A 15,232-nucleotide genomic window follows, 5' to 3' on the forward strand; every position below is an offset into this window, starting at 1 on the left:
CCATGCCTTTTAGGAAACTATTTCACAGAGATTTTGTCCTGTTTCTTAGCTCAGACTTTCCCTTCTGTCGTTTTTATTGTGCTCCCCTTAGCATCACGTTTTTGTACACACAAAATAATTCTTTTCTGTCTGCCTGAACATAGTAACTATCACCCTAGTCATTACTCAGTGAAGCTATATATATTTAGTTCATCATCTTTTCTCATCAATCAATCTTTTCAACCCCAAAATCATTTTAGCTGCTCTCTGAATTGTCTCCAATTTGTCTGTTTTTTTCCTGGTAATGAGGTGGCCCAGAGCTGAATGCTGTATTCAAGGCAGGCTGCCACCAAAGTAATGGGAACCAGGATGACTTCCATTATCTGCTGTTTGACACAAAATTTCATGTGAATTCATTGCAAGAAAATGTCTGTTCCTGCAAATGTAATAGTGCTGAAAACATACACAATCTTTATGCTCTGCATTTAATGCTGGGGCTCCCAGGCATCTGCATTTCCTGGATTGTCCTATTTTTCGATCCTGAAACTTTTTCCAGGAAAAAAAAAGGGACTTTGACCTTTTGGCCCTGATTTAGGGGTCCAGGTAGCTGAGGGCTGATATATGGGAACTCTCAGCAAAGCTGTATACTTCTGGTGCAGTTACAGCTGCCTGTATTTTCGCAGCTTGCTCCGGTGTCCCCCCATTTGGAAGTATGAGGTCTACATCCTAGATGAGCTGAGCTATTTTATTAATTCATAAGAATGAATGAACGGAGCAAGTAAGAATAATATCCGATTGATTGTCTTTAGTGTTCCCTCCAGTTCTCCTGAGCTGATCACCACCAGGCAGATGAGATGTGGATCTCTTTCTGTCTGTGCATGATTTTTGCTACAGGGACCAGAGTATCCAGAAGGGATCCTGTGTCCCACCTCTGGTGCAGTACAATCTGTAGGTCTTCTTCAAAGCAGATTCTGCTTGCACCAGAACTCACTGAGAAAAACACCCCATCTACATTCAAACATTTCCATTGCTGGGGGTCCCACCCCAGTCCTTGACCAAGCAGTACACAATTACTGGCTAATAAGTTAAGAACGAGTGTCTTTTGAGCTGGCAGGCTAAAGGCCATAATAAGCAGCATCCCGTAGAAGTGCATCAGGCCTTTCTTTCGGCTCTGCTTGGCCAGCAGAGAACGCACTGAGCACAAATTAGCACAGATTTTTCTGTAATTCAGGTTTACGTAAAAGACAGGTTCCAAAGACCAAAATCAGACTTGTAGCAGGAGTGAACCTAACCCATGCTCTTCTCTCTACTCTAACATGGTGTCGTCACTGTTTGCAGAGCAGGGAAAGGCTGTTGGATTCCAGTGAGGGGACGGGTCTCACGGTTGCAACACTTGCCTGGGAAGATCAAGGTCTGGTTTTGCATTGCTGGCCTGGCTTCTTTCTAGCTACACGTGGGGAGAGGCCACGGGGTCCTGGATCCTCCTCCCCGTACTACCCAAAGGTGCAGTTTCACATTACAACTTCTGTAACGGTGGCTCTGGTTAAGAGTACCAGGGTCCAGCAGTTCATACCCTCTTTACTCCCTAAAACCTGCCCCAGGTAGGTCGCTGCCTCCTTGGTTGCACTGGGACATCCAGACAAGGCAGTGAACTGGTCCAGTGGAGAAGATGGGCTCAGACCAGCTCTGCTGCTGGAGGACTCTGTGCACAGACCCATTCCTTAGGATACCCTTTCAGGACTAACTCTCTTCCTGGAAACTGCAAGGCCAAGCCACGTGCCATTTTCTGCAGTGTGCTATCAGTAAAGCCGAGAACAGCAGAGGACTGAAGTTGCAACATGCAAATGAAAAGCAAGCTCAAAACCACTGCAGCATTTCAAACTTACCTTTCAAACCTCACGGAGGAAAGGTTGGACTGAGCCTTGCTCCTGACACTTGCAGGTCAGGTTTTCTTTTGCATTATCCCTAAGTCCTGTTCCTCCTTGCCCTCCTGGAAATGCATCGTTCAGCTTCTGAAATCCCTCCTCAGCTCCGGCTCGTGTCAGGTCACGGGACTCAGCTCAAGCCAAGCTCTCCTCTTGAAGCATTTACTGATCCATTTTTATGGTACAGCCGTCACATAAATACAGCACCAAGTTCTCCTTATGGCCATCTAGGGACTTGGTAGCCAGTCTAACAGCCCTGTTATTTTGATGTTAAATAGAGCAGCAAGAGTACAGCAAAAACAAAAATCAAACCCCAAACAAAACAAGGTCCCCCCACCGTTAACAGGATTTCTGAAAAATATTTCCTTCCATCCATGTGCTGGCGTGACAACGGCCGCTCCCCGTTCCTTGAATCAGTAATAGCAAAGAGCAAAAATCAACAGCAGGAAAGAAGGATCAATGCAAACAGAAATGGCAAGTTTTGTTTTAAAAGATTTTGGGCAGAGGGGTTTTAAAAAATGATGCCATCTGTGGTATTTCTTACATCGACAGCATGCGCTGTGGATAATGCCAGTCCCACATCAATAACATCTGCTAATGCCACTTTCGGAGCGGTGTAATCAATCCTGCCCAGCAGGCCCCGGGGTGGAAAAGTAAGCTCACAAACTGCGCCTGCCATCTGCATCCCACCCGCCCTCACCCGAAATCTGGCAGCCCGCACCCAACGCGCCTGATGAGGCCATTGCTCAAGGCACAGGGCGTTGAGGTGCTGGGCAGAACGAGTGGGAGGGGGGGTCATCCTGCAATGACGCCGAAACCCATCACTTACTTTTTTGCAGCTTGTCAGTCTTGAACGTAACCACCAGTTTCCCGCAAGCAGCTTTGTACGTCTGTCCCTGGCTGGGACAACGTGCCTCCTGTGCCATGGCAAACCCCGCACGCCACCATGGGGACGGTCACCTGGCACGTCGCAGGGGCAGAGCGGGGCTGTCACTGTGCTCTGGGAATGCAGGTGGGGCTGGGCAGGTGCATTTTGGTTTGTCCGTGAAATATTTGAGGATGTGTTTTCAACGCTCCCAGGGATGACAATGAAGGGATGCAGGGAATACTTGAACACACTGTTCGGGGCACGCAGCCCTGCAATACCTCTCACCCCAAGAAGAAAGTCTGCTTGAGGTGGCTTCTTGCAGAGCAGTTTTGCCTGTTCTTTCTGTGTGAAGTCTCTTGAAATCTGCTGAGATTCGAGGTACCATCGGACTGTCAGCCTCACCCATCATAAAATACCCCTTTTCCTACATGCCTGCTAGAACATTTTGTACGCATTATCTCGGTCTGCGCTGGCCCCAGGCAGCAACAGGAGTGCTGGGAGTGCAGTGCCTGTCACACCGAGCAACAGTCCTTACATCCCCAAACCCAGCCTCTCCAAATACATTTATATAATGTTGCAGTTATGGGTGATCCATTTGAATCTGATGGCAAAGGTTATTGGGCAGTAGCAGAAAGGAGGTGGGACGGGAGCAGATGCATTTTCTCTTGGGGCTGGATGGGCTAGTAGCCTTCAGCGTGCAGCCCTGAAAGCATCCGTAAGGGCTTGCCAAAGTGTAACGGAGATGAGGATGTCAAATAAAAAAAGAAGTGGTCAAAACATACATATTTGATACAAAATCCCAATATATGGAGGGACTGGTTTCCTGCTAGTCTCATCGGATATCGCTCTCTACAGAAATACTAGGCTGGGGCACCGGGGGAGGGTGAAGCCATAAAGCGTTCTTGGTGAAGGGAACATTTCACCAGATTAAAAGGAATGGCTTTTCTCCCGAGTCTGAAATGTGCTTGACAAAAAGCATAATTTTTTAAAAAAGTTTTACTTTTTGTAGACCTGAAAATAGGGATTTCACTTTGACATCCATTTTTAGCCAGATTGTGAGCATTTATTGCTTTTTCTCCACGTACAGATAAAGCAAATGCTCCCTTCAGAGTTGTTTGCTTTCACTAGTGCAGAGCCGAGCAGTTGTTTTAATTAGAAGGTTTTCTACAGACAAGGGCATTTCCCTAATACTTTTCCTGCATCAAGACTGAACAGAATGGGAAACTTAGTGCAAAAATTACTGAGAGCTAACCACAAATACAGCCCAAAATAAAGGGAAACCTGCTCGGTACCTGACCCAGAGCCGAAGTGCCCAACCACTGCTGCTCATCAACAGTATCATAAATGGAAACCTCCGTCCGTCCAGCAAGCAACTAAGTGTCCACAATCTCACTGAGTCCCTCCGCACATCTCTGGTAGCAGCGTCACAGCAGTATTGGCAATGCACGACCTTAACAGCGGCGTTACTGCACAAGCACTGTCTTGGCACTTGCAGGAGCTTGGTTGAAGGGAGCAAAAAGAAGAAGGAGAATGACGTGGTGAGCTTGGTTAGCTAAAGTTTCATTTGTCAAAGAACTGTTGAGGAAAAGGGCTGATGTATTCCAGCCTGTTGTATAGTGTATTACAGAAGCAATTTATTTTTGTTCTGCTATTATGCCATGGAGAATTCATCTCTCTGCAACAGTAGAAACGGTAAAGGAAAAAAATTGGCCCTTTTCCTGTAAATTGACTCCAGTACTTTGGGGTGGGTTGTACTTGCTTTCCTTGCAGCCGCATGCATGCCTGTATATTCCCAAAGGAACGCTGTAGTGGAAGCCAAGGTGCTCTTGAAGATCAAGTGCGAGACTCAATGACCCGGGACAAGAGAACAAGTCTCAAAAATAATCAGCCTGAGCTGGCATCTGAACTGCAAAGTAAATCAAACACTTGGAGCTTTGAAAAGTTCAAAAGACTTTAAGAAAGATAAAATCACTTGCCACTGAGCTTCTTTATTTAGAGTCTCGATTTTTTTTTTAAATACAAAGAAATATTTCCAGGGAGCTGCTACAAATTCAGTGTCATTGTTTGGAACAAGAGAAGGCCAAAATCCTCCATCTGAGAGGAGGTCTGAACCTCTAGATACTGGAGGACATGAAGCCTTTGATGACAGCCGAGAGGAGACATTTGCTGTATCCCATACCAGAGGCACTGCCATGCACACTGAGACGCATCTCCTTGTGGTTATGCTCTGTAAGAACGGTCTTGAAACAATTCAAAGCAAAACCAAGTATTTTGCATTCAACCCTTTGTGCAGTCATATCAAAATCCATCCTACAGCCACAAATCAAAAAAAGAGGTTTGGAGAATGTAGGCTTTTTTTTTTTTCCTTTGTACCATTGGCAGCGTGGGCACGGATCCCACTGTACCATGCAGTGACTCAGGGTGGCCAAGATGCTTTAACCTGAAAGATGCGTAAAGATGCACCTTCTGTTGGCCAGCAGCTGCAAGATGCATACCCTGGACTTCAGAGAGAATTAAGGAACAGCTCTTTGCCAAGAAATGCAGGGACAGAATAGGACTACGCCAGGTTCGCAGACGCTGCTGTCCCTCACTGCTGGCAATGACTCTCCCAGGGGACACAACAGGCTCAGACCTCCCAGGATGGCTTCCTCTCCTACTTACTGCTAGAAAACAAACAAAACATCGCCTCTGCCCCAGGAGAAGACAAGCGATAGCAGGTCAGCGTGGACAGACAGGCGGGGAAACTGAAAGAAATAATACGGGGCTTTGGTAAGAGTGCAAAACAGTGATATCAACACCCCGGTTTTCAAACCATTTCAGGCTGCTGTAGGTGTGCAAGGCAGTATCTAAACAACAGAGCCCCTGCAGCCTCCAGAAGGTCAGCTAGAAACCACACTTTCACTGCCTCTTGGGCTGCGAGCAGCAAGGAGGTGTTTGGGGCCGGCCAAGCAAATCCTACACGCGCCGGCCAACACGGGCTCTCGCTACGAGATGAGCATTGCTCTGATGATACTTGGATTAGCCTATGTTTTTTGCTAGATGGCTGCTCAGCTCATTGCAGAGCAGAGAAACTTGTTTGAGATGGCAGAGGTGGCTTCTCCTGCTCAAGACGGGAACCCGGCTACAGCTGGTCAAAGACTGGATGGGGAAGGGTGCAGCAGGCTGCAGGGGCTGCTCTGAGCGAGGTGCTCTGGGGGCTGCAGGGAATGAGGTGGCCCCTGCGAGGCTTTGGGGAGATTTAACAGCAAAAGAAAAAAAGCAGTAGGGAGAAAAAAAGGGAGAAAGAAATCCGAAGAAAAAAGACAGAAAACAGAGAGGGCGTAGAGTATGAGGATGAGGCACGGGCTCCCTTCGTCCCCTCTCTCCCTGGGAAGGAAGGGGCGCGGGGCAGGAAGAGGGGGGACGGCGCACGAGTGCGTGGTGGGGAGGGAGCCCCGGTCGCTCTGCTCGCTGTGGGGACCTGCCACGCGTGTCCCCGGGGAGCTGCCGAGCCGGCAGCACACGGCAGCCTCCTTTCACCGAACAAAGGGGGAAAAGCAGGGAAAGCAGCCAAGGAGGGAGAAGCGTGAAGGAGGGAGCGAGGCTCTGAAGCAACGAGCGGGGAGAAGACCCACCAGTCCCTGCCTGGCCTCGGCTTTTCCCCGAGGCACCCAGAAAAGCCACCGCCTCGGTCACACAAGGGTTACGGCGATGTATTGTGCGGGGAGCATCCTCTGTGGAGAAAGATGGTGCTGTTTACGTGATTTATAGCGAGATAAGATGATTTATAATAATGAATAATGAATTCCTACACATGTTAACTGGAGCTGCAGCACAAACCTGACACCCCCTAAGTGCAACGTGCTCGCTTCGAACCCGTCTCCCCATGCACACCTTTCCCCAGCGTTGCCCTGTTAGCACCTTCGTTCACATTTCGTATTTAGGCAGCACAGGGTGCCAGGAGACCGGTCGAGCCGGGGCAGCCGGCTGTGCCCGCTGCGCTGCAGCAGCCCACGAGACCTCCTGAGCCCTCCCTCCTGCCTCCTGCCCCGCAATCGTCTTCTCATTTGTTCTGCAAGGTGTGCAAGCACCCCAGCAGCCTCCTTCCTGCAGTTTTAATGATGTTTTTTATTTACTGGATGTTGGCAATGTGCTCGGTGCTGCAGAGGGGTCAAAATGAGTTTGACCCTGCTTCCAAGACACTCGGCTGGACGGGCCAAGGCAAGCGGGAGGTACTTGGAAACACCAAGCAGAGCAAACTGCCCTTTGATCCTTCCCATGGGATGTTGAGGGCCCCGGGGATGGCACAAGCCTCGAGTCCTCGCTAGCCGCCTAGGAGCCCCATGATGATGGTGATGGGCACGGCTCAGATGCAAGTCCCACACCATGAGTCAGACGGATGGCGAGAAACCTCCCTGAGGAGCTGCAGCTCCTCGTCCCACGTGGGGTGATTATTTATTGACTGTTGATAATTCAATTCTTGTGGGAATGAAGGCGAAAAGCAAGCAAAAAACCGAGGGGTTTGGAAGAGACCCAGGTTCTCATGTTCTGGCCTTCCTGCTAACAGCCTGGGAGATGGTTTTGGTGATAGCTGTGGAGGCTGAGGCTGTTTCTTAAATCTCAGGAGATATTTTCAAATATTTTGCCTAGTTGAGTGGGTTGTAGCATCCCAATTTGCGTTGCAGACATTTACACTTCTGCTCCGTGTTTTCCATTTTTTGCTTACAAACATTTTGTGGAATGAAAACAAGCATTTTTGAGCTGCACTGATTTTAATCTAATTTCAGACAGGTTGGTAAGGGAAGGTCAGCATTCTGTCAATGACAAATGTAATGAAAATAAAGGTCCAGACAATGAAATGTTATGGAACTGGATAAGGCTTTTTGACTGCTGTCATTACAATTGATAGTTCTATTCATTCACTTGAAATTTTATTGATTTTTTTTTTCCAAGCACTCCACCTTAAACTTATTTTTCATTTCAAGAAATCAATACTATGGATCCTTTGACACAAGGCATGCAGCATTCTGCCACAATATGTATTTCATGATGGAAGGAGCTAGGATTTTTTTTTCTGCTCACTTCTTTCATCATGAAAATAAACTGAAAATCTCAGTTACTTATAAAAATACAAATCTGGGGAAAACTTCCTGCCCTTGATTCTCTGCAGTAGATCACCTGTGCTGCTGTCTGCTGTGGAGATTTTTTTGCCGAAGCCCTGCTGCTGGTGGAAGGCAGAATTATGAATGTGCGATGAGGTTCATCTAACAGCTCTGGTAAGCGGAAAATTTTTTTCTTCTTCTGTCTGTTTTTCTCTCTTGTGTTTTTTTTTTCCTCAATTCTGCTTTCCTGGGCACAGGTGGAAAATCTTATTTTGCAATTTCATCAGTACAATGGAAAAACCAAGTTTTGCATGGGTAGAGGCTCTGGGCTGGAGCTCCAGGTAATGTCACTGCTGCGAAGGTAGATGTGCTCTGGGTCAGGGTACACGACGGGTAAAAAAACATGTGGGGTGATGAAACATTATCAGGGGTAGGTCTGTGTGGGGCCGCCTGGTGAGACCGGGGGCGGGCGAGGAGCCTGGCCCACTGGGGACACCAGTTTGTTGACTGTGGAGACCAACACCCACCTCCCTCTCCAAAACCACACTTTCAAGCCCACATCCAGCGGCCCTGGGCTGGCCTTTCAACACCCACCCGGGCACGCCGTACCCAGAGCACGGACAGATTGCATCACGTGAGCTCAGGTGACTCAGCACCAGTAAAGTCTGTGGTTTTGGGCAAAACGTGAGCAGCAGCAGAAGGTGCTGCCCTTCATCACCAGCCTTGGCTGGCTCTGATGGTCACCTTCGCTCTTCCCATTTGATGGATGAGGGACAGACATCCAGTTCCTAACTTTCACATCATGTCTCCAGGCTATATTTTTCCTAGTAAATTATAATTTTTAAAGCCTAATCTGTGCTTGAATAATGCCCACCGCTTTCCTCTGTCAGGAAAGCCCTAGGGAACAGAAAGAGCAAGGTCAAATCCCTTCTCAACCCAAAGGAGATGACCTTTCTGCTCAGCTGAGGACCTTAGAAACACCCTGTACTGTGGATCCAACCATCTTTCTGACTGATAAATAATTTCATCCTGGGTGTTATGAATCCCTGGCTTTTTATGAGTATTGAAATTTATTACAAGTACAGAAAGTCTCACCTTTATAAATAATTAAAGTTGGTTACACACAATGACTTTAGTGAATGATCTGAAATTTAAGTGGAAAAATGGAGTATTTTTCTCTCTTTTTCAGAAAAAAGAAAAAAGAGAGGCGAGGGAGTCATAACAACATAAGAGCATATAGGAGGGGTGAGTGGACTACATCTTTCTTCTAAGTATCTCTCTGACCCAAAGGATTTGTGACTACAGCTCTGTAATTTTGAGGTAGATTAATTCAATTGAGAGAGAAGCAGGAGAGGAGGAGGGAAGCTTGCAGTCAGCATTCGTATAGGTGCAACAGGTATAAAAAGACAATATCCCGCATCCATACCTTATTACATCCACCACTAAAGCAGAATGCTAATAGCAGTCGTGGCACAACAGAGAACGGGAGGGTAGATAAAGAAAGAGAAGAAATCAGGATTGATGTTCTCTTCCTGTATTTGTTATCTTACAGAAAACAGCAGCAGAATACAAATCAACCCACCCCATGTACAGGAGGGTGGGATCCTTCGAGACTCTTGTTTTATGGATGAAATAAATTCAGTTGTTGGGGGATGAAAGGCTCTATAAGTGTAAAGAAAACCTAACCTTTCACATGTTTTTTTCTCCAGTCAAGAGCTTTCGGAACAGAGAGTGGTGCGAAGGGAAACACCGACAGTGGCTCGGCTGAGAACGGTCACAATTTTCCCCTTATCAGAAGAAATTCTCAGATAGATTTCTTCCACTCCTTTCATGGCAACTCCTTCCTGGAGATGACAGTAAAATGGTACACAAGGAATTGTTACGCATTTGTGGGGGGAAAGAAAAAAAAGGAAAAAAGCAAAAAAAAATCTTTTAAAAGGGAAATGAGCTGGCTAGGGAAAAGTATGTGGGCAAAAGTGGAAAAAAATACGTTCTTCAAGTTTCAGCAGAGACTGAAGCACAGCTTGCTTCTTTCCAGTCTGCAGTTCTCCACCTGAAAACACAAGCTTACATGCACTACAGACCAAATCAGCATCTGTTCCACTTCTGAAGGAGTCTGCATCTTCCTGAGAACATAAAAACACAGCAGGCACCAGGCTGGCAAAGCGATCCCACCTCACCACCACCATCTCCTGTTCTGTGCTAGCGGCGTTGCCAAGTTATTTCCCACATTGCAGTACACCTTGAAAAGCAAGAGAGATTTCACAGCTATCTATAGACTGGACACAGTAGCAAGAGCTGAAGTTGAACTGAAAAGTTACCTAAAATATTCCTTTTTTCCTATCTTTTGGAGAGTAACATACTACGTGGACAGCTTTTCAGGCTTGTGCCCTTTGCTCGAATATATTGATTTGCAAGGTGGAGTCAAGAAATTAGTCATTATTATGGTATCACTTATAAGCGCACAAGCCCTTAAATTTCCGTCATAGCAAGGGTTTCCAAATACATTGTGCCCAGATGGTGATTTCTCTGTGAAATCAAACCATACTCTAAAACAAAGGGCACTTTTCAGATTGGTGATGAAATTTTTAATTATGCAGCATCAACCACAGCAGTACTAGGGAGAAGCAAACTCACTCACAAATTATGCATGTACATGAAAACCACCCTCTGTTTCAGAGACAAATGCCCAATCAATCCGATCTATTTTGCCATCTACAGCAGACGCTGCATCAGGCTATTTTATAACTATAAATTTTAATATGTCTTTCGTCACTATACTCAGTCAACTTGTGATTATCCAGACTCAGGGAGGGAGCTGAACTAACCCAAATAAAGCACCATCGAATAAAACCGGTGTAAATCAGGTTGTGAAAATAGATGGTTTATTTTCTATATTAATCTTAGTGAAAACTGGAGTGACGATGTAGAAAAAGGTCAACGACGGGAATAAAAGTGTTTTATTTTTGGTGTAACACGGTTCATTCGCAACTGGATAATCTGCCCACACATAATTAAAAGTTGACAGCGTCTGTATTGCGAGCTAGGCGAGAGGTTGAGGGAAAAAACAAAGTTGATTTTGTTTCAGTCTTTGCTAGGACTCTGCTGCTTGGTCCAGGTGATGGATTAAGAGGGAGCTGGGATGCAATTTACAGCTCTGTCCCCTGGGCAGCCTTTCCGGAGAAAGGAGAGCCGCGATGGAACAAGCGTAAGCCTCATCGCTCGGCAAAATGTAACGTGCTTCCAAAACACACGGGGCAGGGCCACAGACAAGGGTTTAAATAAAACCAGTTTCTGAGAGAAAGATCTATTGCTAAGTTTAAGTCGAAGCTGCAGCCGGTGCCCGGCTGGGTGGGGAGGACGCACCAAAGGCAATGGTTTCATCAGGAGAATTGGATCGAAGGGACCATCACATAGATCTTCTGGTGCGATCATGTGCACGTATAGGAGAGGCAGATAATGGTTAGAAGAAATTCTGTACATTCAATAATCATCCTTTTCTGTACATTCAATAATCTCCCTTACAAAGATTTGATTCCCTATTACATCGTTCTGAATTACATTGGAGGTAGCAAACAGAATAAAGATTGGGCTCCCTCATCCTTTTATGCCTCTAAATCCAGCTGGAATGCTAGAAAACAATAAAGCTTTTTTTCTTTTTTTTTTTTCTTCCCTCTTTACTTAAAGGAAAAGGTGCTTAATAGTAGTTTTAAGATTAAGAAGGAAATGGGTATTTAAAAAAGAAACATATTCCTCTTGGGTCACTATGAAAAGCTGTTTCATTATTGCCTAGAACCAATGGAAATAAAGCCAGCATGTCATCAAATCCTTAATACTGCATTAGATCTAATTGAATCTTTTGCATCTATTTTTAATGAGCAGCTCGTTTGTTTAATGTGATGGCTACATAATTATGAGTATGAGTTTTTCTCTACTTGGGACATATTGATTCTAATGCGATGATATTTAATTACCATCTCTCAAGGAATTACAAGAAACAAGCTGCCAAGCTTGAAAATACCGTGAATTATTCCTTGTCCACTGGACTGAAGAGCCTGCACCCCGTTTACCTGTGCGGTGTCCCTGCGGGGACCGAGCCTTTTGTCTCAGGTTTCTTCACCAGCATCTAGGACTGCACCTCTGTACGGAAACCAGCCCAATACCAACACATGCAGATGTATTACTGGGTAAGACTTTCCATAAAAAGAATTAAAAGCCTGATATTAAATGTGCAATAGCTCAGCACAGCAATAGCGAGCGAGAGGAACGAGGACGCAATCCAGCTGTTGAGACAGAAACCACAGCACGCATTGGGAACGCACATCTGTTTTCATAGAAACAGCATCATCTGTGTTCCTTGCAGCTGTGTGACCCTATTTCTGTCTACTCCAGCACCCAGAAATGGCTTTAAGAAGCCACCAGGAGCTGCCTGTCCCGGTTTCTGTCCCCCAGGTCCCCAACTCGTCGTGCTGAACCTGCCACATGTCACCGCTCACCATCTTCTCCTCCGCTCTGCCCTGGCAGCTGGTTATTGCGGAGGGAGCCGACAGGAGTGGAGGTGAGGGAATTATTGCAGGTAATAACGTCCGCAGCAAATCTAGCCGCCTTGCCACGCTTTGTTTTAACCAAACTCACTCCGTATGAAGGGATCGATCACCTGTAAATTCTCCCCCAGCGCTCAGGTTGAAGAGCGGCTCCCGAGACCTGCGTGCCTTTCTCACGGCTGTGGGTTTGCGCTTCAATCCCAGGTGCCTGTTCCTCACTAAAATTAATGAAACCCCTTAAGGATGCAAATAACAAACCTTCACCCTCGATCCAACCCCGCCTCGTAGGGAACAGCCTATGCCTCTTGACCTGGCCTTCTTAACTAATATCAGTATTTGTATTTTCACTAAAAATGGCTTTTCCAGTATTGTTACAGAAGGGCTGCGTGCTGTGCCTTACCCTTCCCGCCAGCCCTGAGCACAAAGGGGTTACCCAGCCATCAGCGCTCAGGCAGCGGGGCTGAACGCAGGTAATTTCTCACCCAGCCAATTTGCCATTCTCTCTATGCCATTACTCTTCCCTTCGGTGCAAGACTCCCTCACACGCGACCCCATCAATAACGCTGAGCCGAACGCAGAGCTTTTGTTTCAAAAAAATAGCCATGGATCCTCACTGCTAATGCTTAGCCAGCTCTTGGTTAAACAGAATGACTATTTGGGGGCTGGTGGTCATAAGAGAACCTCTTCAAAAATGCAGTTTTCTTTAATGACGTATCCTACCTACTCCATTCCTGGGCTATGGTAGTGGCACAAGTTAATTGCAGAGCGATCGGGGAATAACACCACTCCGTTGACATGAATAACTGCAGAATTACCATTATTTCCAGCAGAGCTACAGTGCAGTCCCCACAAATAACTGTACAATTGACTGATATAAACCCTGTTATTGTCCTTCAAATGTTTTCTAGATAACAGTCGTCATTGCCCGGGTTTTTATAGGTACGCATTGACAAAATTAAAGATTTATAGTTTAGCCAAAGTCAGAAATCTCATTTACGTTACCAAATCAGACCTTGCTACTTGATTCATGCAAGATAATCCCCACGTAACTCACGCAACTTTCTGCCCAAATGAGGTAAGAAGGACTTAGCCAGTGAAACACCACTGGACGTGCACAGCTTCGGCGTTCTTACGAACTACGCGCGAACGGTAACCTAAGGGACGTCCAGAGCAGTAGCTTTGCATCTTTGGACAGGAGAGCTAGTAGATCACTCCAAGCTAGGAAAAATCTATATGGACTAAGGATGCAAATGTCTAGAGGGAAATAGGGCTGACAAAAGCCATTTCTATCATTTCCATGATTTGCTCCAGCTTAGAACAACACTGCAAGGGATTTTTTTTTTTAAAGTTGCATATTTTGTCCTTCCAGCTGCAAGAAAGGCAGGGTGCAGGAGGAGGAGAAGGGACAGCACAGACTGAACCACTAGCTTGGGCTGGCAGTGAAATATCACACTCAGATGCCTGAATAACCCACAGTGAAGAGAAGATTAGACAAATGAACAATAAAACTGACTGTTCCATCTTGTCCTCAATGGATGGGAAAGTAATGAAAATCTCATGAAAGATAAATGGTGAAGTTAGTTTAAAATGGATTTAACCATAAAAGAGGTTCATTCCAGACTGCTGATTTATATTTTCTATATTTTAGTCTTCATAACCGAGTTCTGTCTCGTTAGCCATTAGAAGTTTAATACAGGGTTACACGTTCAGTCAAAATCCAGGCAGCTTTTCATACTTTGAAGGAGCACAATGCTGCATTTTGAAAGATTAGCGAGGGTGTCCTTGGCTGGATCCTTGCATATTAAAAAGTGATCTTCAGCCCCAAGTTTTTCGTGCGGTATGGGGGGATGGGGAATAATTCAAACCATCTCTCCCTTTTTTTCTTCCATTGAACTTGGTATAATGTAAAATTATACCAAACTTGCAACAAAAGGAATAAAGGTTTACAAAGAATTAGCTACAAAATGAGTGGCTCTCGTGAAGATGAAACATGCTCCAAAATTAGCTGAGTTTTTTTTTTTTTTAAATTCTGTATTCTTTGTCTTTCAGCTGCTCACAGATTCTAGAAAGAATGAGCTAATTTTTACCACTTCTTCCTCTCAATATTTTTCTACAGTATAAATAATACATAACAATAACAATATTGGTTTTATTTGGAAAAAGTGGAACTTGTCTTGGTGTCGGAGCCAGGCTGGAGGCAGCCACAATGTGGATGAGGGTTATGCACCGTGATGAAACCCTCGTTACACAGTGAGGACCACGAACCAGCAAACCCATCCTTGGCTAGACGTGCTGGAGGAACATCAATAAAGGGATGCATCGGGGTGCATGACCTTTTAGATGGGCAAAAATAAGCAAAAGTCCTTTATAAAGCAGGAGGCACAACACAAACGCAGCCCCAGGCTGCCCACACCGCCTTGCCAGTGACTCAGCACCGAAAGTGAGCCTCTCCTAGACCCGACCAGATAGCGCAGTCTCCTGTGACTCATCCCCAAAACAACAGCAAGGCTGCCAAAATGCGAGCGGGGTGTTGTGACAAAGGTACTACGCACCAGCGTTCAGGGTGAGACAACCCACCCGCTTCCCATAGGAAAGGGCAGCAATTTTTGGTTGCCACTACTGACCCGGGCTGAATACAGACCTGGGAGTGAGCAGGTCTTCATCTCTGCAGGGTATGGGCAAGGCGTGGCTGCTGCAATGGCCAGCCAGGGGCTAATTAGCTAATAGTAATAAGCTAATAAGTAATAGTAATTAGCTAATAAGTAATTAAGAGCACTGAAGCCCCTGTCAGCTCCCTGGCTGCAGTGAGAGGGTATGGATCCAGATCTCTGCAGA

The sequence above is a fragment of the Calonectris borealis genome, chromosome 11 (genome assembly GCF_964195595.1).
Source record: "Calonectris borealis chromosome 11, bCalBor7.hap1.2, whole genome shotgun sequence".
Taxonomy (NCBI): domain Eukaryota; kingdom Metazoa; phylum Chordata; class Aves; order Procellariiformes; family Procellariidae; genus Calonectris; species Calonectris borealis.